Source organism: Ambystoma mexicanum, chromosome 3q (genome assembly GCF_040938575.1).
Source record: "Ambystoma mexicanum isolate Mex_15411 chromosome 3q, UKY_AmexF1_1, whole genome shotgun sequence".
Lineage (NCBI taxonomy): Eukaryota > Metazoa > Chordata > Amphibia > Caudata > Ambystomatidae > Ambystoma > Ambystoma mexicanum.
Genome location: NC_090926.1, coordinates 35,202,791 through 35,230,279, shown reverse-complemented (window position 1 = coordinate 35,230,279; position 27,489 = coordinate 35,202,791). Strand labels below are relative to the sequence as shown.

General features: G+C 45.5%; 1 protein-coding gene across 1 annotated transcript in view; it reads right to left on the bottom strand.

Moving 5' to 3' along the window:
- The window catches only part of CSF2RB (colony stimulating factor 2 receptor subunit beta), a 292,848-nt gene extending 265,558 nt beyond the window's left edge, over positions 1-27,290 (bottom strand). Inside the window, exon 1 of the mRNA XM_069653006.1 lies at positions 27,151-27,290. The gene's annotated coding sequence lies outside the window, so the exon portion shown is untranslated. The remainder of the gene's footprint in view (positions 1-27,150) is intronic.
- Between the last annotated feature and the right edge of the window lie 199 nt (positions 27,291-27,489).

The window sequence follows — 27,489 nt, the reverse complement described above, 5'->3', positions numbered from 1 at the left end:
GGCTGAAGGAGGTGGACAACTGAGTGTGTAGAATAACTTGTCGACTGACTGGGAATAAGGAGCCAAGCCCACCAATCCAGGGACGTACCCACCTTGCATGCAGCAAGAAGGACAAGGAAGAGGTCCTCACTGACATACAGGAGGCTTGGTTCACCCCGAACAAGGCAAGCAGTGTTACACCCTGCCGTGCACATCACTCCAGAAGACGGGCTTGTTCTTTAAAAGGTACGCACAAACATGTTTTCCTTCCTTATGGTATGCGGCGCTTCATTCCCCCGTTCCTTTCACAATGGAGATTGCGGCAGGGATTGAACAAACTACGGGTACCATGATGCTCCACTGCACTATCATGTGCCCTGCGCCTCCAATCACCATGCTCTGACGTTTTGCTTTCTCTTTCGGATAAATGCAGTCTTTTCATTCAGCTCGCTGCTTCTGATTGAAGTTGCTGACGCCTTTGAAGTTTCGTCTTCGTCTTTTCTTGAAAATCTGGAATTCTTGACCTTTGCCTGCCTAACGGACCGTCTTGTCTGCTGCTTTGTACTTTACTGCCAGGTTAGTGTACCAGGACCTATTTCTTGTTTTCACGGACTGCCTTGCCAAATCGATTTTGTACTTCTGCTGCCCTCACGTTAACAGGACCCTTTCAAGTCTTGCTCCTAGCCCCGAACAGCACATCTAACAGGATTACCGTCTGGGATTCATAGACATTTCTATCAAGTCTGATCTATTGGAAATTGGGAATTGTGTTAACCTTTCTTCAACAAGTGCACAGGGGGACGCTGCGCAGAGTGTGCACCAACCCGGAACTAGTGCGCTCCTCGTGCCGTTCGGGTTAGAACCCTCACTAACATTCCCATTTATTATTTTATACTGCCGTTTGTTTCACCTTGGATTGATCCCAACACTACTAGTGGTAAGGAGTGTTTCTTTCCTATTCCAACCCATTGTCATAGTTCCTTGAATAGTCTTGACAGGGATATTGTCTTGAGGTAGAAATTATCCATCCCCGGTCTGCAATTATAGAACTCATCTCTTCTTTATTTTTACAGCTGGTAAACCGTGGCGGTGTGTTCTCCCCGCTCTTTTGGGTGATCGGGCTCTTGTACTGTTTTAATCAGTAGGGGGGTCATATCATTTTAAAGATCTATTCCCTCACAGAGAGGAGGCTCGGTTGGAGGCCCCATCCGAGCTCTTCAATCAAACCCTGCGAATACCGGTCCTGGTCACCTCCTTATCCTCATCCTGGTTGGTGAGTAACAGTACATGTGTACTGTAGGAGATGGCTGGGTGGGTGTTGTGAAGGAGAGAGAGCCTGGACTAAGAGAACCTGTATCACCATGACAGTAATTTTTCATTTCTCTGTCTTCCTGGCTCTCTCTTCTTCCCAACTGGTTGGGACCAGACTAAAAAGCCTTTGAATAGGGAAGGGTGGTGGAAACAGCATGTACAGGATCCAGGCAAAAAAGTTACAGAGAACCGCCGAATTGTGCATCATTTCTGGACGATGTATCTATAGCATAGTGCTTGCAAAAGGCAAGCGGGGTAACCCAGGTAGCTGCTTTACAGATTTCTACAATGGGAAAATGCTTGGTAAAGGCTATAGATGCTGCCTTGGCTCTAGTAGAATGAGCCCAAAGTCTCTGCAGAGTCACAAGCCCTTTCAAGTCGTAATCCTTGGAGATACAGGAGACAACCCATCTGGCAATAAGAATCCTTTGCTGCTTTACTGCGAGGAGAAGGACCACCGTAGGAAACAAAGAGCTGATCTGCTTTTCTAAACGGTTTGGTCCTTTCAAGGTAGAATTTTAAAGTTCTTACTACAAATAGCAATTTCTCTTCTGCCGTAGATGCATGTGGCCTAGGAAGAATAACATGAAGACATATTTCCTGGTTTAAGTGAAAATCGGAAACCACCTTAGGTAGAAAGGAGGGAACCATACGCAAGACAACTTTGTCTTCATGGAACACAATACATGGTCCCTTAGAAGAAAGAGCTTGGAGTTCCCCAATTCTTCTAGCCGAAGTATTGGCCACTAAGAAGGCCATTTTCCAAGTTAGGAATTTTAATCGCATGAAACCATAGGCTCAAATGGTTTTTGCATTAGGGCTGCTAAGACCAAATAGGGGGATGTAAACATAAATGGCCCTCGAAGTGCCTTTTAATGGCCTCATTGGAAAGAGAAAAAGACTTGTGTTCTCTATTCAGGTAAGCACCGATAACTGATAAGCAATGTTTGCATGTGTCTAACTTGTGGAAACAAGATAAGACATGAAGGATATGACATTATCAATGGAGGCCTTTAGAGGGTTAAGGTTTTGTTCTAAGGCCCAGTGACAGAAACGTAACCATTTGCTACGATATTGCTTCTTAGTGAAAGGTTTCCTGGAGGCCGACATAATAGCAATGTTTTGTTCTGACAAATGCAAGTGGGAGAAGGCTAGCTTTTGAGGAACCAAGCCTTAAAGTTGCGCAATTGAGGGGAGGGGTGAATAACCTGCCCCTTCTGTTCAGTCAAAAGATCTGTTGAAAGTGGAAGATCTAAGGGGGGATACCCCGATAACTCCAGAAGATCTGGAAACCAAATCTGGCGAGGCCAGAACAGGGCTAATAGAATCATCATCAGGTTGTGTGACATTTTGAATTTCAGCAATATTTTGTGAATCAATGGAAGAGGTGGGAAGACATAAAGAGCTAGATTCGACCAATACAGATGTACAGCATCTCCCAGGGACCGAGGACCCTGACCATGCCTTGATGCAAATTGCGGACAAAGTGTGTTGTGTTGATTGACAAAGGGGTCTACTGATGGATGGCCCCACTTTTGAAATATCATGTGTGCTAATGATGGTTTCAGCTTCCATTCGTGCGGAGTGGACTGTTACCTGCTTAGTTTGTCCGCAAGGATGTTCCTCTTCCCTTCGAGATGGGACGCCAACAAGAAAATGTGATTTTGAATGGCCCAATACCAAATGTGTTCTGCTAGGTGACATAGGGGGCTGGAACAAGTGCCCCCCTGCTTCTTCATATAAACCATTGCAGTGGTATTGTTCATTTGAATTTGAACAAACTTTCCTTGAAGTGAGGGAAGAAAAGATTTTAGAGCGAAAAATATGGTTCTAAGTTCCAGGACATGTATGTGGTCCTTCCTTTCCTGAGAGGACCAAAGACTGTGAGCTTTCAGGCTTTGACAATGGGCTCCCCGACCGTACTCTGAAGAGTCTGTTGTTATGACTATTTGGTGAGGGGGAGGTTGAAAGGGAGATCCCGTTAGCAGGTTCTCTGTAGAGTTCCTCCAGCGCAGAGAGTCTGATCTTTGTTTCCTGGTAATCCGAGAGCCGATTCCAGTTCAGAGCAAGATGCCACTGGGTCGTTCTCATATGGAGCCTTGCAAAGGGAACTAGGTTTATGCAAAGGCCATGAGGCCCAAGAGCCTTTGAAACCACCAAGCTGTTAGTGACTGGTGAGTGGAGAACCGAATGATGGTTTGTTTAATGGCTTCCACTCTTTCATAGGGTGGCAAGACTTTTGCAGAATAGTGTCTATAACTAGTCCTAAGAATTGGATCCTTTGCGAGGGACTGAGTTGGGATTTTGTTACATTTATGGAAAACCCCAGGTTGAACAGAGTATGTCAAATAATTTGCAACTCCTCAAGCGATACCTCGGAGACTGGGCTTTGATAAGCTAGTCATCTAGGTAGAGATATAGATGGACTGTTGGCAACTGAAGGTAGGCTGCCACTGACCCCCGAACCTTTGTGAAAACCCTGGGGGCAGAATTTAGCCCGAAGGGTATACATGTAAACTGGTAATGAGACTTTGCTATTGGGAATCTCAGAACCTGACGGTGGAGTTTGTATATGGGGATGTGAAAATTAGCATCCTGTTGGTCTACAGATGGCATCCAATCGTTTGGATGCAGGGAAGCCAGAATCTGAGGAATGGTTATCATATGGAAAGAAACCAGATACAGAAATTGGTTAAGGTCTGAAAGGTCCAAGATTGGATGGATCCCGCCTGATTTCTTTAGGATCAGGAAGTAACACAAGTAAAATCTCTGGCCTATATCCTCATGGGCCACCAATTCTATCGCTGATAGAAGAAAGAGTTTTTTTTAATCTCTTCCAGGAGCTCCCGGATGATTTTTCGAGCTTTGGAGGAGAGGAAGGTGGAGTAGCCAGAAGGGCAAGGCGGTAACCATGTTGAATAATATTTAGAACCCACTCCTCTTGAGTAATGGTTTTCCAAAAGGGACGAAGTTGGAAAGACTTCCTGCTACCGGGGATGTATGCTCCTGGATGATGGTTGGAGGGGAAGGTAAGTACATGCCAGGGGGAAAGTGAAATAGACTTCTTCTGCTCCTCAGTAGAATTAGAGGCAGAGAGAGGGGCCAATTTATTCTTGGGTCTATACTGTCTCTTTTTGGAAGAGTAGTAGGATTTAGTAGAAGTGGAGGAACCACTGTTGCTTTGTATACATTGTTTAAATGCCTTGAAGTTTTGGTGATATGGTTGCTTCACCGAGATGGAGTTGAGAGTTTTAGCCGCTGTGACACTGGCCTTACATTTCTGTAGGACCTCATCTGTAGATTGTGCCATCAAATGGAAGGTCAACCACCTTCTCCTGGATATCCTGGTGAAGGGAAGAGGCAAACAGATATGCGATTCTCTACATGCAGACTTCACTAGTAACTGCCCTAGCAGTTGTGTCAGTGAGGTCTTTAACGACTTGAAGCTGTTGCATAGCAGCTTCTCTACCTTCAGAGATCCAGAAAGAGAACTTGTCTGCGGCTTCCTGAGGTAGCATGTTGGTGAAGCACTCCAGATTCTCCCAGTTAAGGATATTATATCCTGCCAGAACTGTAGCAGTGTTAATCTGCCTAAGTTGTAAGTGTCAGGATTAGTCAGGCGAGTACAAAGGCAGCGAATATGGCAAGGGAAATGTGCACTAAATCACACAGTGAATAGCTTCGAATTAAACTACGTGCACACAGGAACAACGACTCATGTATGCTAGAACCCAGGAGTGCAAATAGAGTGTGACAACAAAACCAATATATGAAAAGGGATGTGGGGTAAGCACCTGACCGCGAGGAAAGTCGGCAAGCGCCTTACCCCCAATTGCTGTTACAGGTACTGACAGCGCTAAACCCACGTGGAGGGCAAGCAATGACAGGATCTGTGAACTAACACTCTTGATGGTATTAAATAAGGGAACTAAAGAACTGTACTCACGAGGACGAGATAAACCTCTTGAATGTCAGCTAGCCCACGAATCCTGTTGATGAAACTGGGACCCAGAAAGGCTAGAACAGCAATGGGAGGAAAACTAAATACCTAAGTTGGAATAGTGATTACAAATTAGTGAGGAAAACATAAGCATTCACACAGGAGCTAGCTACAACCGCACACCACACCTAATAATCAAATGGGAAATAAATGCAGAAGTGCAATGGAAAACATGGAATGGATCCCAATAGAAAATAAGGATCAGGAGCAGGGAAAAAACGAAATAACCAATGCAAACTTCTCCCTACCCCTCCAAGGAAAAGACAGGAAGCTAATCTAAGAGGAAGGCTAAGGCATATGGGTTTACAGCAGCAAAGGACAGAGTCAAAGAAATATAGAACACAGACAAACTGGGCTGCATCTAAAAGGGGAAAGCACTGAGAAATGCTGCCTGCAAACAGAGGAAGACAAAAAGGGAATCAAGGGAGCAGAAATCAATTAGCGCATGAATCCGAGATTCAGGGCTGAGGAACAAGAAAACAGGAACTAGGAACTAGGTACAAAGGCAAGGAACAAGGAACAAGGGACTAGTCACAACAGGAACACTGCAAATGATGACCAGCGCTGGACTGAAGTAAGACTGAGGCTTTTAAAGCTGCTTAACGAGCACACGCCTCAGGTGTGCTGATTGCTGCACCTGCAGCCACAGCTGTTACCTATCCTCCACCCAACCTTGTCCTGCAAGGGTGGAGGTGGAGCAGTGGGCCAGGCATTCTGGGAAGCATAGTCATTTGGTTAAAGAAGCATGCTGGCTGCCAAAAACCTGGAATGGATCCGGAAGGGAAGTAGCTTGGAAAATAGGGATTTAGCGCTCCCAATTCATCACAGCACTGTAGCATAAGGTTCGGAGGAAAGGTCCAGTAGGGAATAAACCCCAAATCATGCCCCCAAGTGGTGGGAAAGGAAGCGAAGGGAGCGAGTCGTGACAGTATACCCCCTCCTACGGCCGTCTTCGGGTGCCCGCCACCCGCACGAGACATCTTCTTTCCATGATGGGAGTGCTTTTTCTTTGGAGGTGGCACTGATGGAAATGGTGGCCTGTGGGCAAAGGCAGATGGACTTCCATGATAGGAGTGCTTTGTCTTTGGAGGTGGTACTGATGGAAACGGTGGCTTCTGGTGAGGAAGAGACTCATGGTTCGAAGAAAGGCATGAAGGACTTGCAGGACCTGAAGCAGAGTTGGAAGGTCCAGAAAGCTCAGTCACTGGGAGTGGACCCTTATAAGTCTTTGAGGAGGGAGGCAGGCTGGTGCAACATGCCTTAGACAATGGTAGAAGCCCTGTTAGCCTTTCTGCCGAGAGTGGACATGCGGGAGCTGAGGAAATTGCTGGCTTCAGGAAAGGTTTATGTTCAGCCATTAGAGAAGGTGGCGGCTGAGGTAGAGGTTCAGATTTTCTTCTGTCATCCATCTGGGAAAAGGCTTGTAGTTGAAAGTGACTAAGGTTTGACTGCACATGTTCTACGCCTTGGAGACCTGAAAGTCCAATGGGTTGTACAAGGCTGGTACTCCTGGTGACAGTCGTGTAACCACCTTGTTGCACGTGGGATACAACAGCAGGGACGTTTGGCATACTGATAGGAGTGATAGACGCAGTACTTGGTATTTCAGGCACACTCGCAGAAGGAGCAATAACAGACACATTTTGAACTGCAGCAGTCATTCCCTTCCTTTGGCTACTAGCACCCAACTGGTGCTTCTTGGCGGAATTCTGTTGCACAAGTCCTGTAGGTAATACGCCGGTCTGCACCACCCCCTGTGCACACCCAGGTGAGTGGTTCTGACTCACCACTTGGTCCAGCTTGATGACTCTGAAGCGGGAGCTGGCAAAAGTCTCAAACTCTGATGCTGCATTTTTAGGAGGCTCTGATGCTAAAGTGAAGCAGTTGGGAGAATCGTCTTGTGGAAAAGGCAGGCATTCTGGTGCTCCTCCTGAATTAAAAGAAAGGCAAGCTAGACGTTCATCGACAGTAAATGGTTGGGATTCAGGAGGAATCGCTGGAGCAGAAGAAAATACAGCAGGATCTGATGGTGTAGACAGGTATACCTCTGATATTGGCAGCGAGGCTAAGCAGGATACAGGCGTCTCATGAACTGAAGGCAAATACTCAGTATACTCCGGGACTGAAGTCATGCACTTATGATGGACTACCGGAGGCTCTATAGCTGAAGGATGATCTGCAGGATGAGTCACTGTAGCTGAAGACAGGCAGGCCAGAGGTAACCTTGAGGCTGAAGGCATGCAAGCTGAAGCAATCTCGGTTGCTGGATACAAACATGTCCAGGTCTTTGGGACTGGCTCTTGAGTAAATGGCAGACATGGCAGCGGTTCATTGGTTGAAGACACGTGTGCCAAAGATGACTGCAGGGCTGTGGATTGGATCATAGAAGAGTCAATGGTTGTAGGAGGACAGACAGAAGTCTCAGAAGTTGACAGACACATTGGTGGCTCAGGAATGGAGGGCACCTTTAGGGCAGTAGACTCCTTGGCACCAGTAACCAAAGACTGAGCTGTACCCTTGCAGTCCCTTTCTTTAGTGGGTGACACAGAGTCTCTTTCTTTGTAGAAGTCAAAATCAACCAGTGGAATCACCATAGTAAAGTCTCTGTTAATCAGGATTTCGTCAATTGTCCATTCCTCTGTTTTAGCTTCTGAAAGAGGCAGATTAACAATCAACAGTTCAGGAATCGCCTGCCGGTTTTTTGGTTCTGTATACTGTGGAATGAGTCCATCAGAACATGAAATCTGTACTGTCTCTGACTGTTCGTATTGATCAGAATTGGCAGAAGGAAGAGTGAACCCAGAGGTAACATCGTTTTCCACATCAGCTTTAACATCTACTTCAGTCTCAGCAGCTGTATCAAGAGCAGGGCCTAAGCCTACTGTAGTGACTGAATCTGTGTATGCCACCATTGTGGATTGTGTTTGGAAATCAGAGGCTTGTATGTGTGCTAGCTCAGAATTATGACAAACTGCTACACAGGAAATTTTAGGTAAAGGAGTGGCTTGTAAATCTTCAGCTAACTGCAATCCCTGATAAACAGCAGAACAATTGTTAGAAACTGTGCCCAGATTAAGCGCTGTGCTAGACGAAAGACCTTCACTCCCAATAGATCTAACATATTGACAAATATCATGGTTTACCAAAGTCTCTGCACTCAGGGGCTGAACAGTGTTCACTTCCTCAACATCAACAGATAAAGTCTGAGGTGTATTCAGTAAAGAGTGCAAGGTTTTATTCTCCTCTTGTAAAGAAATGAATTCTTGTCTTAACTCCTCAAGCTTAGCTCTTAGCATGCCCTGCATTAACTGTACATCACTATCAGTAGGCACAGGGGGAGGCATAGTGGCATCAGGGCTGGATCCTGCACTAGCAATCTGGATGTGCACCGATTGTACATTGTCCTCTACTACTTGCAGGTTCTGTGATGTATAGTTTCTCTTACAAACTTGGCCTGTGTTTCCCTTAAGCAAACTATTGACATTAGACCTCTTGGCATTAGGGACTACAGTATGTACCTGTGCAAAGGAGTATGCTTTAGACTGAGGGTAGAAAACAGAAGTTATGCAAGGAACCCCTCCATTCTTTATGTTTGTACCATGAAACTGTTCTATCTGAGGTGAAGCACAACTGGAATCATGGGGTTCAACAACAGAGGTACTCTTGTATAATAAGTCTAACAGTGTGTTGTTTTCTGCGGCTAAGACTTGCGCTGACATAGAATCGGGATCAAAACAAAAGATAGAACTAGGATCAGGCAATGTAGGATGTGCCATCCTATGGGAAAAATACTTTGCACGTAAATGCCCATTCGTGACAAGGAGTTCATTTAAGTCAGGACTAGTGATTTGATTGTCACAGGTAAATGTAGGGGAAGCTTTCTGTACAAACTTGTTAGAGGCCTTGCTGCCTTTCTTTCTTAAACTTGCCATATTCAATGGGAATTTTGGGCTGGTCATTCTGTCAGGATTAGTCAGGCGAGTACAAAGGCAGCGAATATGGCAAGGGAAATGTGCACTAAATCACACAGTGAATAGCTTCGAATTAAACTACGTGCGCACAGGAACAACGACTCATGTATGCTAGAACCCAGGAGTGCAAATAGAGTGTGACAACAAAACCAATATATGAAAAGGGATGTGGGGTAAGCACCTGACCGCGAGGAAAGTCGGCAAGCGCCTTACCCCAATTGCTGTTACAGGTACTGACAGCGCTAAACCCACGTGGAGGGCAAGCAATGACAGGATCTGTGAACTAACACTCTTGATGGTATTAAATAAGGGAACTAAAGAACTGTACTCACGAGGACGAGATAAACCTCTTGAATGTCAGCTAGCCCACGAATCCTGTTGATGAAACTGGGACCCAGAAAGGCTAGAACAGCAATGGGAGGAAAACTAAATACCTAAGTTGGAATAGTGATTACAAATTAGTGAGGAAAACATAAGCATTCACACAGGAGCTAGCTACAACCGCACACCACACCTAATAATCAAATGGGAAATAAATGCAGAAGTGCAATGGAAAACATGGAATGGATCCCAATAGAAAGTAAGGATCAGGAGCAGGGAAAAAACGAAATAACCAATGCAAACTTCTCCCTACCCCTCCAAGGAAAAGACAGGAAGCTAATCTAAGAGGAAGGCTAAGGCATACGGGTTTACAGCAGCAAAGGACAGAGTCAAAGAAATATAGAACACAGACAAACTGGGCTGCATCTAAAAGGGGAAAGCACTGAGAAATGCTGCCTGCAAACAGAGGAAGACAAAAAGGGAATCAAGGGAGCAGAAATCAATTAGCGCATGAATCCGAGATTCAGGGCGGAGGAACAAGAAAACAGGAACTAGGAACTAGGTACAAAGGCAAGGAACAAGGAACAAGGGACTAGTCACAACAGGAACACTGCAAACGATGACCAGCGCTGGACTGAAGTAAGACTGAGGCTTTTAAAGCTGCTTAACGAGCACACGCCTCAGGTGTGCTGATTGCTGCACCTGCAGCCACAGCTGTTACCTATCCTCCACCCAACCTTGTCCTGCAAGGGTGGAGGTGGAGCAGTGGGCCAGGCATTCTGGGAAGCATAGTCATTTGGTTAAAGAAGCATGCTGGCTGCCAAAAACCTGGAATGGATCCGGAAGGGAAGTAGCTTGGAAAATAGGGATTTAGCGCTCCCAATTCATCACAGCACTGTAGCATAAGGTTCGGAGGAAAGGTCCAGTAGGGAATAAACCCCAAATCATGCCCCCAAGTGGTGGGAACGGGAGCGAAGGGAGCGAGTCGTGACAGTAAGGTAGAGGTGGTGTAAGACTTCTTATCTTGGGTCTCACATGCTTTTGCATTTTCGTCAAGCACTGAAGCGGAAGATGGAGAAGGGACCTTTTGTGGCAACGGCAGCAGAGACTACTGCTGATTGAGCTGGAAGATTTCCCATGAGAATGAATGGTTCATCATTGGGCACCTTGTATTTATTATCTAGGGCCTTGGAGATGTGGGGATCGGAATGAGGTTTTCCCCAATGATCTAGAGCTTGCTCTATGACAGACAATTCCATGGTTAGAGGAACCTTAAACTGCAGTGATGGCAGTTTCCTAAAATCCTCAGCCGTTTCAGGCTTATCCTTTGGAAGGATTTCAAGAGCCTGCATGGCTTTAGTGACAATGTCATGGAACACTTTAGAAGGTGAATGAGTGGTGTCCTCCTCTGAATCTGAGTCAGCGTCCTTTGACATTTTCTGTTTTTTGGGTGGAGGAGCAGGGTCCACATTACCGGTATTTGGTCGGGAGTAGGATTGACTGGAATTGATCCCTGCAGTAGTACTGGTGACATTCTGTCCTTGATGTGTTGAGCCAAGACTTCGAGCAAGGGCTCAGAAAGCATAGTTTCCAGCACAGTGTTAGTGATGTTGTTTGCCATTTGGGAAGGGCTTGGTAGAGGTTCTTACAATCTGATAGAAGTAGAAGAATCAGCCCTATTAAGTGGTTGGCTAGGATTATAAATGTTCAGCACCACCGGTCTAGGCACCTGAATGTTGGTTTGAACCAGTTGGTATGCGGGTTGTGATGCACCTGTGTAGGTTGACCCAAATTGACCTCAGACTGAGGAGAAAATTGAGGAAAAATGTGAGGAGTGTGAGCTCTCACAGGAGTGCTGCACAATTGTTCTGGAGGAACAGTCAAAAATGTGGAAGTGTCAAAGTTTTCAGAGTCAGAAATTAAAAATGAATTGTCTTTCTGGCTCTCCGGTACCGAGCCTGAGACAGAAGCCACAGGAGATTGCTTCTGTTTGTGTTTTCGCAGAGAATTCGGTACCGCACTAGCACTTGAATGAGAGTGCTTATGCCTCTTATGAGAGGATTTATGAGATTTCCTCAGTACCGAGGAGCTGCAAGCTCAACTGCGGTAGTTGAGGGTAAAACCTTTTCTTTCAGTACCGAAGTACCAGAAGTTTTATGTCCAGAAGTCGAATTGGCTTTGTCCAGTACAGGGGACTCGGAATGGACCGAATCAACCCCGGAGGTGCGAGCCTCTTTGCACGTAACCTTACCTGTTCAGTGTACTGAGGCAATAGACGGTTTTGCCGGTGCAGTTGTTATTTCGTCCAGAGTAAATAACTCTTCTGGTACCGGGTGGGTCTTCTGTAACCCTTTCCCACTTGGAGGTACTACCACTTTCCCACCAGGGGGTACTTTCAGGTGAATGGGCCGGGGTTTCCCCTTGAACAGTCCCGTGAAGACTTCGGAACTGAGGAGGTAGTCTTCCATTGGGTACCGTCAGCCGGTGCCGAAACTAGTACCTCACCTGAAGGTATAGTCCCCCTCTTACCGATATCCATGTTTTCAGTAATTTGCGGAAAGACAGGAGGTCCTCAGTGAGTCGGATGTGGGGTGGAAGTGCGTTCCACAGAGTGGGGGCCAGAGCTGAGAATGATGATCCACCTAACCTGACTGAGTTGGTTTTTGGTATGACTAGGAGGCCGGCAGTGCTTGATCTTAGAGTGTGTGGAGGATGGCAGGGTTTTAGTTTGTCTTGAAGATATCGGGAGGATAGCTCAGTAGGCAACGTGCTCGCCTTGGAAGCAAGACGATACGGAGCACCACAGGTTCAATCCCTGGGTCCACGCTTAGAAACCTCTGGGTATTAAGCGCGTTATAAATAACCTATCATATCATATCATATTGAGGTCCGATTTTATGCATTGCTCGGTGAGAGAAGCATAAGGTTTTGAAGGTCACTCTTCGGGCAACCGGAAGCCAGTGCATAGTTTTGAGGGCTGGGGAGATGTGATCTCTTGGGCCAAGTGCCAGTAGCAGTTTGGCTACAACGTTTTGTGCTCTTTGTAGTTTAGTCAGTTGGTACGCGTGGAATCCGAGGTAGAGGGGGTTAGCATAGTCCAGTCTTGACATAACAATTGATTGGACCGCGGAGAGTCTGTTGGGAAAGGAGAGGTATGGAAAAATGCGCCTAAGAGTTTTAAGGTGGTAGTGGCAGGACTTGGAGACGTTGTTGACTTGTAGTGAGAGGGTTAGGTCTGAGTCTAGGGTGCATCCAAGGTTTTTTACTGAATTTGAGAGTGTCGGGTAATTGACTAAGGCAGATGGCCAGGGTAGCGGGTGCGGAAGAAGTTCGGGGTTGCCACATACCATGATTTCGATTTTGGAGGGGTTTAGCAAGAGGTGGTTTGTGGTCATCCAGTGATCTATGTTGAGGAGGCAGGAAACAAGGTTGGGTTGGCAGATGGGTTTTGAATTCAGGAGTTTTAGGATTAGTTGTGTGTCATCGGCATAGTTGTAGCACAGGAATTATGTGTAAGTGCCAGGGTTTTAAACAGGATACGTTCCCTAACGGGTAGCCAATGGGCAAGTTTTCTGGTTGCTGATATATGCTCATGTTTGGCTATGCCCGTGGCAGCTCTCAGTGCATTATTCTGTACAGTCTGGAGTTTCCCAATGTTTCTAGCGGAGGTGCCAACCAGGAGTGCATTACAATAATCTAGCCTATACCCCACAATTGCTCTGGCTATGGTAATGCAGTTGTTTCTTGTTAGGAATGGTCTGGCTGCCGTGATCTATTTTGAGTGGTAGGCTGCAGCAGAGGAGATGGCGCTAACCTGCCTATTCATGGAGAGGTTTGATTCCAAGAAGACTCTTAGGGTTTTAACAGTAAGCGCAACTTTGATGGGCGTGTTGTCAACCGAGAAAGAGTTGTATTTCACATCCAGTTTTTTTAAGATGCCTGGTGTGCCCAAAAGTAGGATCTCCGTCTTTTCTCCATTCAGGCATAGCCAGTTTTCCGCCATCCATGTTTGGATTTCAGCATATATGGAGTTAAGAGATTTGCTGTCTGCTTCGTAGTACCCTGTGAGGGGGATGACGATCTGCGTGTCATCAGCATAATTTGTCTATGTGATGCCACGCGTGTCCAAGAAGCTAAAGAGAGGTCTCATTAGAAGGTTGTATAGGGTGGCCGATATGCAGGATCCTTGAGGGACCCCACACTTAATGAAGTTGGGGTCAGCACAGGCTTTATCTGAGAATACTTTCATCCCTCTTTCTTGAAGAAATGAGGTGATCCAAGCTGTTGCTGCTGGAGAGAAGTTGGCAGCAGTTCAAAGGTGGTGGCAGAGTGTGTCCTGGTTCACCAAGTCAAATTCCGCTGACAGGTCTAGGAGCAGCAGGATGGCTGGTTTTCCTGCATCCCTACGGTCGTCGATCTGATTTTTTAAGTCTAGTAGTGCGGTTTCGGTCCCATGGCCGGGTCTGAAACCTGACTGCCTGAGACCTAGCAGGTTGTTGGTTTCTAGGAAATGGTGGACTTGCAGGTAAGCTGCTTTGTCAAGTATTTTTAGTAAAAATTGTACTGTTGTAATGGGCCGGTAATTCGTAGGGGTGTTAGGGTCGAGAGTTGGTTTCTTTAAGAGGGGGCGGACCCAGGATTCTTTGAGGCATGCCGGAACCTGTCCCGTTGAGAAGGAGGCATTGATGAAGGCCGTAATGAAAGATGTTAAGGTGGTAGCACAATCTTTAATAAGCTGGGCTGGGTATGCATCTCCTTTGCAATTAGAGGGTTTGATGGATTTGATGAGTGCTGCCACTTCAAGTTCACTCATTTCCTTAAATGAGAATAGCGGCACCTTTGGTAAGGGTTTATGCGAAATAGATGAGATAAGCTTTCCCAGCGCTTGTTGGTGTTCAGTAATTTTGTTTTGCAGCGAGTTGAGTTTGTTGAGCATGGCTTCTTGGATACTATTACACCATTCCTTATCCTTCGAGATGGTATGTGTTTCCGGAACTGGTAACTCAAGTTCTCTAAAGATGGTGAATATCTCTCTTGAACCTGATTTAGCGTTAGAAATCCTAGTGTTGAAGAAGTCTGATTTTGCTTTAATTATAGCATGTTTGTATTCTTTGGATAAGGTTTTTAATGCGAGTCTAGTGGAGTCATTAGGTTTGGTTTGCCATACGGACAATGCAGTTCTTTTTTTGGCTCGTAGTTCGAGGAGTTTGGGTGAGAACCAGGAGTTGGTGTGTTTGGAGCGTTTACCCTTTCTCAGGGTAAGTGGTGCAATGGCGTCAACAGCATGAGTAATGGCTTTGATATAGTTAGTGACCGTATCTTGCACCTTCTATCGGCCAATTCATATTCTGAGTGTATAGTGTGTATATACTTCTTTATCTTGTGGATATATATCCTATGTGCGTCTTCTCTTTGATATACCTGCGTATTGCGCTAACTTGTACATTGAGCGTATTGTCCGTTTAATCGGGGTGCATTGTTAGTGACCGTGGTGTAGATCTCAGAACACAACCGCAGTTTGGGTACAAGCGTATTTAATTTCACTCTGAACCTACTATGCAGGTCCTAAATATACATATATTTTGGGGCTTATCTCGAATTTTGCTAAAATGATTTTTTTAAATGTCTTTGGAATGTCAGGGCTCCAGGCAAGGGCTGGGTATAAGGTGAACATCTCAAAAATCCATGCAGACAGTTATTGTGGCAAACATTTCAAATACTTTTTTGTTAAACTTAAATAAGTCCATGAAACTTGATCAACCTGTGTGTGAATGTCCAGATGTGGCCAGATCAGTTGCTTGTCGGATTTGGTGAACTTTCATTTACAAGGTCAAAGGTTACAAGGAAAATGGTTTCAAATGTTCCTCTGTAAAGTGTCATGTAAACGTAACCTTAACTATAGTATCTCTTCGGTATATACATGCATATATATTGTTGCACAGCGACTGAGTTTACTAATTGGGTGCAATGTTGTACATTGGGTTGGTTTTAGTATGTTTTTGTATTAATTAAATGCCAATGTATGTCAGGCCTTCCCTTTATTTTTGCATTCAGAATTTCAAAGCAGTACCGGGCCACTAGCCATGACGTTTGGCCATGGCCAGCGGCCACAACCTTCAGCCGTGTCCACTGTATATGTTCCGCCATTATTTCGGGCCCACTAGCCTGGCTCGTGAGCATGGCCAAAGGCTGTGCCCACACTATAATTTTAAAGCTATACCGGACACAAGCCCTGGCCTTTGGCTATGGTCAATGGCCACAGCCTTCAGCTGTGCCCACTGTATATGTTCCCCCAATATTTCGGGCCCACTAGCTAGGGCCACAGCCTTCAGCTGTGCCCATCTATATTGTAAAGCAGTACCAGGCCGCTAGCCATGGGCTTCAACCGTGACCACTGTATTTGTTGCCCCAATATTTCAGGCCCCGTAGCCACTCTATGTTTTAAAGCAGTCCGTGGCCACTTTCCACCCAGCCTCACTGTAGCTGTAAAAAAAAGTGTAACTCTTTTTTAAAAAAAATGTTTTTCTGCAGTTATAATTGCAATGTACTACAGATAGACATGGTTATTTGTAGTATCCTGATAACCGCATGTATCGGGAAAACCAACAAAAGTAAATGTTCCCCTGCCCACCAAGGCACTCACCAACTTCTCCCTTCCTCCTAGCATGCTACCCCCACTCCCCTCAAGTCCTCCTTACCTCCTCAGTGCTCTCCCATAACACTCGTGGTTTGCTGTGACGCACTTTCATTCCCGATCTCGTTTTCTTTGATAGCTGTGGTTATCCTGACAAATAACCACGACTATGAGAAAACATGCTCTTAACTTGGTCCCTAAGCCCCCTCCAGCCCCCAAATTTCACATGGTACCCTCTCCCTCCCTCATCCCACCCCCCACAACACTAGCATCATGGTATTTCTTAGTTTTCTAACCCTGAAATTGTTTTTTTCTGCCTTTTCGTTTTCAGTTAGCCGTAGGTATAACCGCGGTGATCTCTTGCATCGATAAAAAAAATGGTGACTTTTCAGTCCTGAAAAGCCTGTGTGCGGCAATGCACCAGGGGAGATATAGCTATAATTTTGGGAGAATGGTGCACCCCATTCACCGTCAAATATTACAATAAACTATGGGACACAGCACCCCAGCTTTGCACTCGAGCAAAAATTGGGGTTTTTCATCTGTGGGAAATTACTGGGGACTAGGCCGAAACTGTGTTTTTTGTTTTCTTAATAACTTTTTTATTTTTTAATAAAAGAAAGGAAGAAAGTCCTTGGTCGCCTTCGGTAACGGTCCCAGCACAGACATGGAGAGACGGCGAGTCAGTGGAGACCTCGAGTGAATTCCACAGCAAAATATGCAAGTACTCACCGGGTGATGTATACCCAGACAGCGGACGTAGGCATGGTGGGGATAGGCCGCTGAAAAATGCCTCCGGCAACGGATGCACTGCTTGAAGCATGACGCATATTGCATGCGTAGAGGGAGGCGCCACAATTTGAAAAAATGTAATAAAGAACCAATCACTAGGAAAAAAGGGATGGTCAGCCAAAGGAATGCCCAGAAAATGGAGTCGCAGTGCAGCAAGAAATTCCCACCTGTCCAGTAGGCGGAAAAACAGGAACTGGGTGTGGACCCTTGGTGACATGAGGGTAAGGTGTAGGCCCTTCTAAAACTCTTAAAGTGAAAGCTATCTTTTTCAGCCAGCTTTTCCGGCCGGCCTGCAGATGCAGGCGTTCCCAACCAGTTGGGAAGGAGGGAGAGCCAGGACGACAGAGAAATATACATACATTGAGTAACCTGCCAAGGTTTAACAATCACAATACCACGTGGGTTTTAGGATATGACTATCGAGTGTTTATATTCACCCATGAATATGCCAGCAAGGGTCTTTCAATAAGTAACGTGAGAAAACAAAGAGAACACGTCATCATGGCGCACGATTGTTACCGCGACCGCGATATAAAAGCAAATACAATGGCGACTGTGCTTTGTTAAGCAGACGCGGGATGCCATAGGAAGGCTCCAGACATTAGAAGGTAAGCTTTCCTATCCACGAACATTGACAGCTATACAGGCAAGTGCAGGGGGAGAGTTTTTGCATAATGTTATGCGCCATCATTAAAGTAAATTTAGTTGTTCTAATATAGAAATGATTAATGTTACTATTATTCATATATATATATAATTCTCTGAGTTTATTACTCGATAGATTGTAACAAGGCTATATTGTTCCAGGGATCTAACCCGGTTATTTGAGTGTATTTAAGCACAACAGACTGAGAGAATAAGCATTTGTGGGATACATACCAGAGTTCAACACAAATCATGTAAGTACCATGCAAACTTAATCATCTGTTTTCTAGTGCATAATTCAGTAATGTATTGAAGTAGAAATATCAATAAACCAGCGTATGTACACAAGTAAAGAGGAAGAATGGGAAAAAAACAATGCTAATTAATCCAAACACTATAGGCTTGCATGTGAATGAGACATGTGATCTAGTCATGTCCAAGAGTGGGAACGTTATCATAAGATAAAATTGCACCCTGTCATGATTTAAATAATGATTAAGTTCGATCAATCAGTAAAGAATTTCATGATGTCTCTTTCCTCCCGCCAATCTTTCCTACTGCCAACCCTAATTTTCTGTCTGTTTTTTTATTTTTCTTTATTGTTTATTTTTCTGTTTTCAATTATACTTATATAATGTTTATTTAGAAGTGTTGAGTAATTTCAATCAAGCTTGGTTTTAAAAAAAGGCCTAATGGCCGAAAACACGTGTTAACTGTTAAGGGCACGCAAATTAATCCTTTTCATGTATTTATTGTTCACTTATTGGGTGCTTATACAATTAGCAAAACTGTTTTAAAGCGCCCACAGGGCAAACAGGGGGGGACAGGGGAAGGTAGACAAAGAAATACTATAAGGATAAATATTTGCATTAATAATACAACAAATAATGGGAATAAAGGAAGGGTAGACAAACCTACTATGCCTTGTGAGTGTTCATAGTGTGTAAGTGCGGGGGGGGGGGGGGTTGAGGGATAAGATGCTTAGAAGCTCATGGAGAGGTGCTCAGGGTAAGTGCTAAGAGGAGAAGAACCTAAGTGCATAACGTAAGTGCAACCACCCCTGGGTAGGGTGAGCCCAAGTAAGTGCAGCAGAAGTCAGTGGCCGGGTTGAGAGATGTAGGAGTCGAGGCCTGTGGACACATGAGGGCCCTGCACATCAGTCACGCTGCTGTGAGATTAGCAGGGAAGAGAGGAGGAGACGGAAGCGGTCAAGAGAAAGGTCTTGAGGTTTTTTCGAAACATGAGGAGGTCTTAAGACGCAGAGGGAGGGTGTTCCACAGGAGGGAGCCAGCAGATCATGTGCCATTGGTCTAGAAAAGTCTAAAATAAAGTTGAAATATTTGCAGTTAAAGGGTTACTTCCCCAAATTGCCATATACTGGATCTGGTCCCCCATGCTCCAGTTCATAGTCTACTGGTTCCACTGGATGTGAAGTCCTGCTGCGGGCACATTCTGGGCAGAAGCCTTCTGGCGTAACTACGGTGGGATATCTCCCCACTAGCAAAGTGGAAAGAAGCAGGACCACGATTGTTTAGCCTCATAATAGTCTTCGGCTTGCAAAGTCACTTCTGAGTAAGAACATTTTAAGGGTGAATAAAGGTAGCAATGTTGACAAACTAATGCCCATTCGGGTCATCAAAAATCATGTATTCATTTAGGAAGATTTCTCAAATATATTAAGAGTTCCAATGTTATTTGGTATGTGATATTAGATTTGCAATGTTCTGCAGATCCGTCTGATTTGAGCTCATGCCATTTTGCTCACTTACACAATAATAAGGTTTCATTTTTGCCACTGCACATGAAGAACTAGAAGTAACAGAGTTGCAGCTGCGCCCAGATGCAGGTTTTCTGCCAGGTCTCTCACTTTGAGGGGCTATGTACTTTTTAAGTGGAGCAACTTAAAAGAAAATGAATATACAGATTTGAAGGGTGACAGGGGCCTTGAGGTTGGAGGCCAGGAAAGGTTGAATGGCTCACCCATGACACTGGACATCCTAAAATATCTACAGAGAGGAAGCAACATTTCAAGACAGTTTTACGTCTTGCTAAGTAGCCCCATTTATTTATTTTATTTAACATTTATAGCAGCTCACAAAACCCACGGCCATCTAAACGCTAGTTACAGAAGTGCAGAGTAGAGAAAAACAATGTACAGCAATCTGGAAACGCAGCACCTCATGGTACAGATTAGCTACATCGGGTGAACATGGGGACAAGATAGGTGTGGGTGCACAGTCTGGAAAAGCCTTGCCTCATGGCACTGGGGGTTAAATCAGGTGAGCATGAGGACAAGATAGGTGTGTGTGCACATTCTAGAAAAGCCACACATCATGGTATGGGGGTTCCATCAAGTGAGCATGAGGACAGGATAGGTGTGTGTGCAGAGTTGAAAATCTACGCCTCATGGTATGGGTGTTACGAAATCCCAGAGTTTGTCATTCTGCTGTCTCTCTCGCTTTACCACCTCTCCGTTGTGGCAACGCTGGAGGTTGCCATGGAGACGTGGACTCACAGCCACCCGGGTCCATGGAGCTCAGGTGAGCTATCAGTCACGCTTGCGGCGGGAAAGGCTCTGCCCCACGCACAAAGGAGGGGTTTAAATAAGGTTCGCGTACATCAAAACGCTGCTTCTAATTAGCGCTCTTGCTGTTTTGCCTATTCGGAATTCTATTAACTCCTGACCTCGGATACGTCCCTCGACTACTCTCATTGTTGTTTTCCCCTCAGATTTGTTTGCCAAATTGTTCAGTTGCATTTCCAGCTGCCTGCTGAGCCCCCACGCCTTCCCGATGGTCCTTTCTACTGCTGCCTTACGAAAACGCTGGTGTTCTCTTCCGAACGCTGCATGTCTCCTGCAGCCGTGAGCTTCCGTATACAGTCACTCAAGCTGTATACGCAACCTGCTGTCATCTGCCCTCGAGCTACTTGCCATCATCTGTAAGGAACTAAATGCTTTATCGATACGGTCTACCTTGCTGCCATTAACATCTATTGTTCCGCATCCGTGGTTCTCGAGTCTTCCTGGAAACAGTAAGCTTTTCACGTTATCCTGTTTTTCTTGCTGTGTAGAACATAAGCCCAATCAGTGATTTGAACTTCATTTAATACTGCTTGAAACCTATAATTGAACTACTCCTTGGAATCATTCTGTTCTAAACTTTGGACTGCCTCAGTTTTCTGGGACATTTTGAACACTTTGAACAATAACTCCACAGCTACTACAGTGCACTTTTGAACGCTATCCCGAATCAGTGCACCTTCCCGGAACTAGTTGCGTCCCTCGTGCCGTTCATGGTAGCCTCCTGTACTAACTCGCTGTTTGTTATTTTTTCCTGTCGTTGTTTATGCCTATTCTCAGCCAATCTTCTATTAGGGTAAGCCCTTTAACTCTTACTGTACATCTTAGGGTTCTAGATATGTATAATTAGGATTAACCAATCCTTTTCTTTCTTCCCAGTAATATTTGGTCCCGACTACATTCTTTGATAACCTTACAGCCCTACCAAGCTTATTTCAGGTATTCCTCTTTCTTGCTAAACCGTTTCTGTTGTTTTCTCACTCCTCACCTTAAAACTGTGTTTTATTTATTTCCTACATCCTTGGTGTGGCGGTGTGGGTATCCACGCTCTTTTGGGTAACCAATTCCTTTGTTTGTATTTTCATAACAACAAAGGGGTGTGTTGCATTAAAGAGCTCCTCAGAGGAGGTCTGGTTCTGGAATGTTCCTTAAACGGAAGAATCCCAGCTTAGACTGAAGATTTACCGGAGCAGCTCCCTCTCCTCTAGTCTCCTAAGGTTGAGCAACGCCCAGACCTGTTCGACTAGTGGTGAGTAACAACCATATTAGGTGAGCATGAGGACAAGATAGGTGTGTGTGTGCACAGTCTGGAAAAGCCACGCCTCATGGTACCGGGGGGGGGGGGGCTACATCAGGTTAGCATGAGGACAAGATAGGTGTGTGCACAGTCTGGAAAAGCCTCAACTCATGGTACGGGGGCCACATCAGGTGGGCATGAGGACAAGATAGGTGTGTTTGCACAGTCTGGAAAAGCCAAGCCTCGTGGTACAGAGGGCAGCTACTGATGTGCCAATGATTGTGAAAAGAACATGAGGTGGGTGTGCTAGGTAGATCAAGCCTCAAATGAGGGTGAGTAAAATTGTCATTTTTGAAATGCTGAGCAGTTGTAGGATTAATAAGTAGCATTGTTCAGTCAGTGTCAGGCACCACTAGCTGGGACAATAATGATCCAGCCAGAAAGGTGATCAGGATAGCAGTGGATCACCTCGCATGAGCAGGAAAGCCTCGCCCGAGAGACAGAAGACAACATTTGTATGTGTCAGACATTGTTTCGATCAAAAGCGGTTTGCATTGTGGGACTTGTAGTTTTGCTTTTTCGCATACGTTTGGGCTTACACATCTTCAATTGCAAAGTGCTATTCGCTCAAAAGCAAAGACTGGCCACTTGACAGCTACTTTTCCGCCACTACCTACTTACTGTGCACATTGGTTGTGAAGGAGCAATGTATATTCCCTGGCACCAAGAGAGGGCGCAAGTGCTAAACCTGGTCAGGTTGGACATCAGTAAAAGGCACACAAGCGCACACCTCCCCACCTCACTTGGAAAGGACAAGAGAAAGCAGGATGAACCTGCTCCAAAGACAAGCAATTATGAACATGTCACAGCTCACACGCTGTGGCCAAACAATTGTCACAAGCTTTCATATGAATGGCGGCGGGGATCAGCCTCGAGCGGGCCCCTAACTGGGATTAGGGCCCCCCGCTCACCTGTTCCCTCTGTCCCCAAAATATAGTATTGTTATCCTTATGTGATGTTGTGGCTGGTTTTTCTTTTGCACCATGGCTGGTACTAAAATAAAGCTTGTGGCCAAAGTTTTTTCCACCTAACATCCTGGTCGTCAGTCTCCTCATTCCTGCAATTGTCATTCTGCATTGCCTGTCTTGTAACACTTGTCATCCATCCGTGTCACCCGCATGCCACTCCCCAGCACAAAAACACTTCCAGGCTTATGACATGGGGCAAACATGGGCAGTGGGTGCTCAGTGCCTTCCCCCAGCCCGTGGGTCATGCCCCTAACGGACCGCCTCTTCATTCCGTTCACTCCCTTTTTGACATTTGACAGTTCAGTGAATTCTTTCTTCCCCTCTCCCGAGCACGGTAAATAACCCTGATTGACACTCGCCGGGGACTTGGACTTCCCACCCTAATCTCTCTGCTTAAGAAACCCACATATCCCAAACACCTCCCCATCTCCAACATCCCTCACAAGACTTTAGAAGTCGAGATCATCTGACACTCTAGATTCCTCCATGATGGTTAATTCTAAGGATGGGCAAACCGGGCGACACAATTGTGAGAAAGGTCAGACAGCCTGTTAAATCGCCCACCTGGGAGAGCAGGGAGCCTTGCATTTAACATCATTGAGCACTACACTGGCAGAGGCAGAGGACATGTGCACCTACCTGCAACGATTGTATTTATTTATTTTATTGTTCATTCATAATGTGCTTAATACCCCACAAGTCGTTTCTAAGCGCGGGGTCAGGATTCGAATCTGTGTTGGGCCACGTTGACTTGCTTCCAAGACAAACACGTTACCCCTGAGCTATCCTTCCCCAATGGAAAATTGGGTTCTCTTTGTGAAACTAAACATGCTTAAACGGCCCCATAACCTTGGACAGTGTGGTAAGTTCTGCCTGACACTGACATGGCAGAATGGAGGGTTGGAGGTTGATTGTGAACTGAAATGGCTTTTTTTGCTGGATTAATCAAAAGGGCCAGAGATAGCCTACAGGAGTAACGTGGTTGTGGGGGCAGGACTGCACGAGTAGGAGACGGAATTGCCAAAGGAAGGCGTCATTTGAGGAGGGGACGAACTTACATTATTTTATGATCATTTAGCAGGTGGCCTCGTTTTCTTGTTTAAGGGATGTTTAGGGCAAGGGTTTGCAGCCCATCGACCACGAGCGACTGGCAGCTTGCCTGAGGCTTCCCAGTGGCTTTTTAGGCTCAGCACCTCAATGACCCCTCTGTGTTTATTTTGGTGTCTGACTGTCTTTGGGCCTCTTCCCCTGTCCCCCTCCTTCACCCGTCCCTGCAAAGCAAATAGTTAAAAGCTGTGTGCAAGGGGCTGCAAGTTGGCCTGAAGGGCTCCAAGTCCCTACAAGCGATCAATGTAGCAATAGCACAGTGAATGGGGGTTGTGGCAATTGTCACCAAAAGGTGAAACTCATGGCTGATTAGAAAGTGGAGGGGTGCATACATCTGCATACCATGTGAAATAATGTGGGGCGGGGTGCGAGTGATTGTTCCATTCGCTGAATGTTTATTTCGATGTGTTTAGCTTAGCATCACTTTGCATGCTGGTAGTTGTATGCAGATGTTCAGCCTTTCAATACTGGGTTGAAATGGTACAATTTACCTGCAATTATTTGCTACAAATTTGGCAAACCACCATAAAATTGAACTGTAATTATGTGAGGTAACGCATGGAAAAATCCAATAGATGCATGTCACAAACTGTACACGGGAGCCTTTTACAACACGTTTTAATGATGCCTTTGCAATATGTGCCGGCACTGCCACTGTAAAACACATGCTGATGTGAATGCCCACAATATTGTCATTTTACATTGTGTTTGTGAAGCTGGTGCCCCAATAGGACTCAGAGAGGTGTACATGCTAGCCAAGTGTGGCTCATAGGCCATGCATCAGAATCCATCATTCCTGCAGAAAGTGGCAGCCCTCCTGTGAGCTGTTCTCTGTATTTCCCCGGGATACTGCCCCATTCATAAAGGGCAGACGGGGGTCACCACCCGCTATGAACAAGTCATCCCTCGCTACAACCATACTCTTTTGCTCATTGTGTTCATATGATTCATGTATTGTCTGGTTAGGTTGTTATTTGATTTGTGTGGGCATGTTTCAGGTCATCTAAAACTGAAGGTTAGTTTAGCCCTGTGATTTAAACGTTTCTGCATAAAACCTTGTAAAGCAATAAATTGATCACATGGTTTTCACATGTTCATTTTTCTTTCTTGCCCATTATTTTGACATTAAAACTTCTAAGGATAGTCAACACAGTAGGGTTTGGCTTACTTTCCCTTGGCTGAATTCTGTCGCCTGGCATATGAGCAATCTGCATAAATTGGGGATGTGCAGTGGATTCTATTTTTTGACAAAGAGAAACTTGTGTATGCTGAGTAAAGAAAAAAACACAATGACACAATGATTGAAATCCTCTTCACATTGTTTTTGCACGTCTGTCCCCCCTAAAAATGTATAAACTACCCTCGTTGAAATCATGGATGCAGAAGCAGGCGCACCTTCCAACAAAAGACATAAGATGTGCCATTTCCTTCCAGAGTGGGAGACCGATTTGCTTTCTTCCGGCATAAAAGGAAAGTGTGCATCTTTAATCTATTGTGTCCAGGTTACAGCGGGTAAAAAGAGTCATGTTGAGAGGCATTTTGCAACAATGCACACAAATTATGAAAATAATGTTCTCAAAGGAAGCTGTCTGCAATCCCAACAAGTAGGTGAACTAATAGCTGCTTAGCAGAGACAACCAGCAAAAAATCAAATGCTCCAAGAAAAGCACATCCTTCAAAGTTGCTAATTATTTGACAAAAAACAAGTGTACTCTTACTGTTAATGCAATTGTGGAGGACGCATTGACTCGTGTGGCTCAATCTGTTGTAATACACCGTCAAAACTTTCCTGAAATTATGTCTGCCCTGTCTGATGTGCAGTTAGGTGCAAACACTATGGGCCTGATTCACAGAGTGTTTTCCTATGGGATTGAGCCATTATACCACGCGTCTGTGAATCAGACCCTTATCTATTGGGATATCAAGGCTATTGACCTGCACAAACTGCGCTTATTCTCTTAGATGAATCATTTATCCCTGAAGATGCTCTTTATTACAGTGTGAGATAAACCCCTTCTCTGCACATAGCCTGTTTATTGTATTGGCAGATAGATGAATGCCGTATCTCCAACAGTTCAGTTCATTTTTTAGGAAGAAGATGAATCCAGTGCCTGTGTCAACCATGTGAAATCTATAGGGAGTTAACGCTGCTTATCAATATGCATTGCCCGTTTAATGTTTTGGAAGATTAATCCATTAGCCCTACAGACGCTGAAGACCCACCTTAGTTAAGATGGTTCATTTTTAGGAAGAAGATGAATCCAGTGCCTGTGTCAACTGTGTGAAATGTAAAGGGAGTTAACACTGCTTATCAATATGCATTGCCCGTTTAATGTTTTAAAAGATTAATCCATTAGCCCTGCAGACCCTCCTTAGTTAAGAAGGTTCATTTTTTAGGAAGAAGATAAATCCAGTGCCTGTGTCAACTGTGTGAAATCTAAAGGGAGTTAACGCTGCTTATCAATATGCATTGCCCGTTTAATGTTTTGGAAGATGAATCCATTAGCCCTGCAGACGCTGAAGACCCTCCTTAGTTAAGATGGTTCATTTTTTAGGAAGAAGATGAATCCAGTGCCTGTGTCAACTGTGTGAAATCTAAAGGGAGTTAACGCTGCTTATCAATATGCATTGCCCGTTTAATGTTTTGGAAGATGAATCCATTAGCCCTGCAGACGCTGAAGACCCTCCTTAGTTAAGATGTGCATCATTCATACTGCAGTGCACACATGTACTCCAAGAGAGCGTAGTCACACACGCGGTCCGTGAAAGACGAATCTATTACCATCCATCCCGAGCACTTAGTATTTCATCTCCATAGCATGAGTCCTTCTGTGGCGCTTCGCGTTCTGCAGCAATGTCATGCGTGTACAGGCTCATTGCACGCATAGCATGTTACCTACACAGCCAGCGCTTAACCTTCCTCTTCTAGTGCTTGGCCGACAGTGCCTGCCACTTACCCCCGCCCGCAGCCTCCCTCCTTCCAGAGGGTGCGTTGGTCTCCCACGCCCGCTTGTGAACATACGAAGCACGTGCGCTGCTACTGTGCTATTTGGGTTTCTTTGGGTAGCACAAGTACTCCCATGGCCTAGTTTTTGCACCCTCCTCTCAAACCCCCTATACCTTATTCGTGATTAGCGGCGGCATTCGTCTCGGTGTTGATAGTGAATTCCTCCGCGCCCCGGTAATGAGTACATGTTCTAAGCAACCCCCACTAACCCGTGATTGGCATATGGTCTCTCAAAAATCAGTGCTCGTCATTCTTGTGATTACACAACGCTCACATTTTGTTGTGAACATGCATGAGAAAGCACCCAGGCCTGATATTGCTTGGAATTCTGGGATTTGTAGTTTTTCTAAATTTTAAATGAGAAAGAATAAACTAAAACTACCAGAATCCTAAGGGGAAAGCATAACGGCCACGCGCGATTAGCATATGTCTAGGGACGTTCTGTGGTGAAAATGTTCAGCGGCTGTGTGTAATGTAGCCCCCCTTTCTCTTGGCATTGCCCCCTCCCAGATCAGGGTCCCTGGTCAGACTACTTACCATAAAGCCTGCCAGCAAGAGCAGCATCATCACCCGGACGCCAAGCCAGGGGACGGCGTCGATCGAGCCCAGACTGAAGGAAAGCAGAAGTCGCCAAGCTGCAACTAAGCAGGAGATAACAGTCCCGCGCCCTCCCCCATCCTCTGTGGGCAACAGTGCACGCCCAAGAACGCTCTCCTCTCTTAAGGCTAGCTGTAGTGGCACAAGACCCCCGCCCCCGCCCAGGCCCGAGCGCACAGGACCGCTTCCTGCATCGAGTCATTAACGGCGTCAGGCGACTACTGGAAGCAACGAACTAAACCACTGCGGCGGACAGGGCTCTGCTGGCGGCGCGCCAGA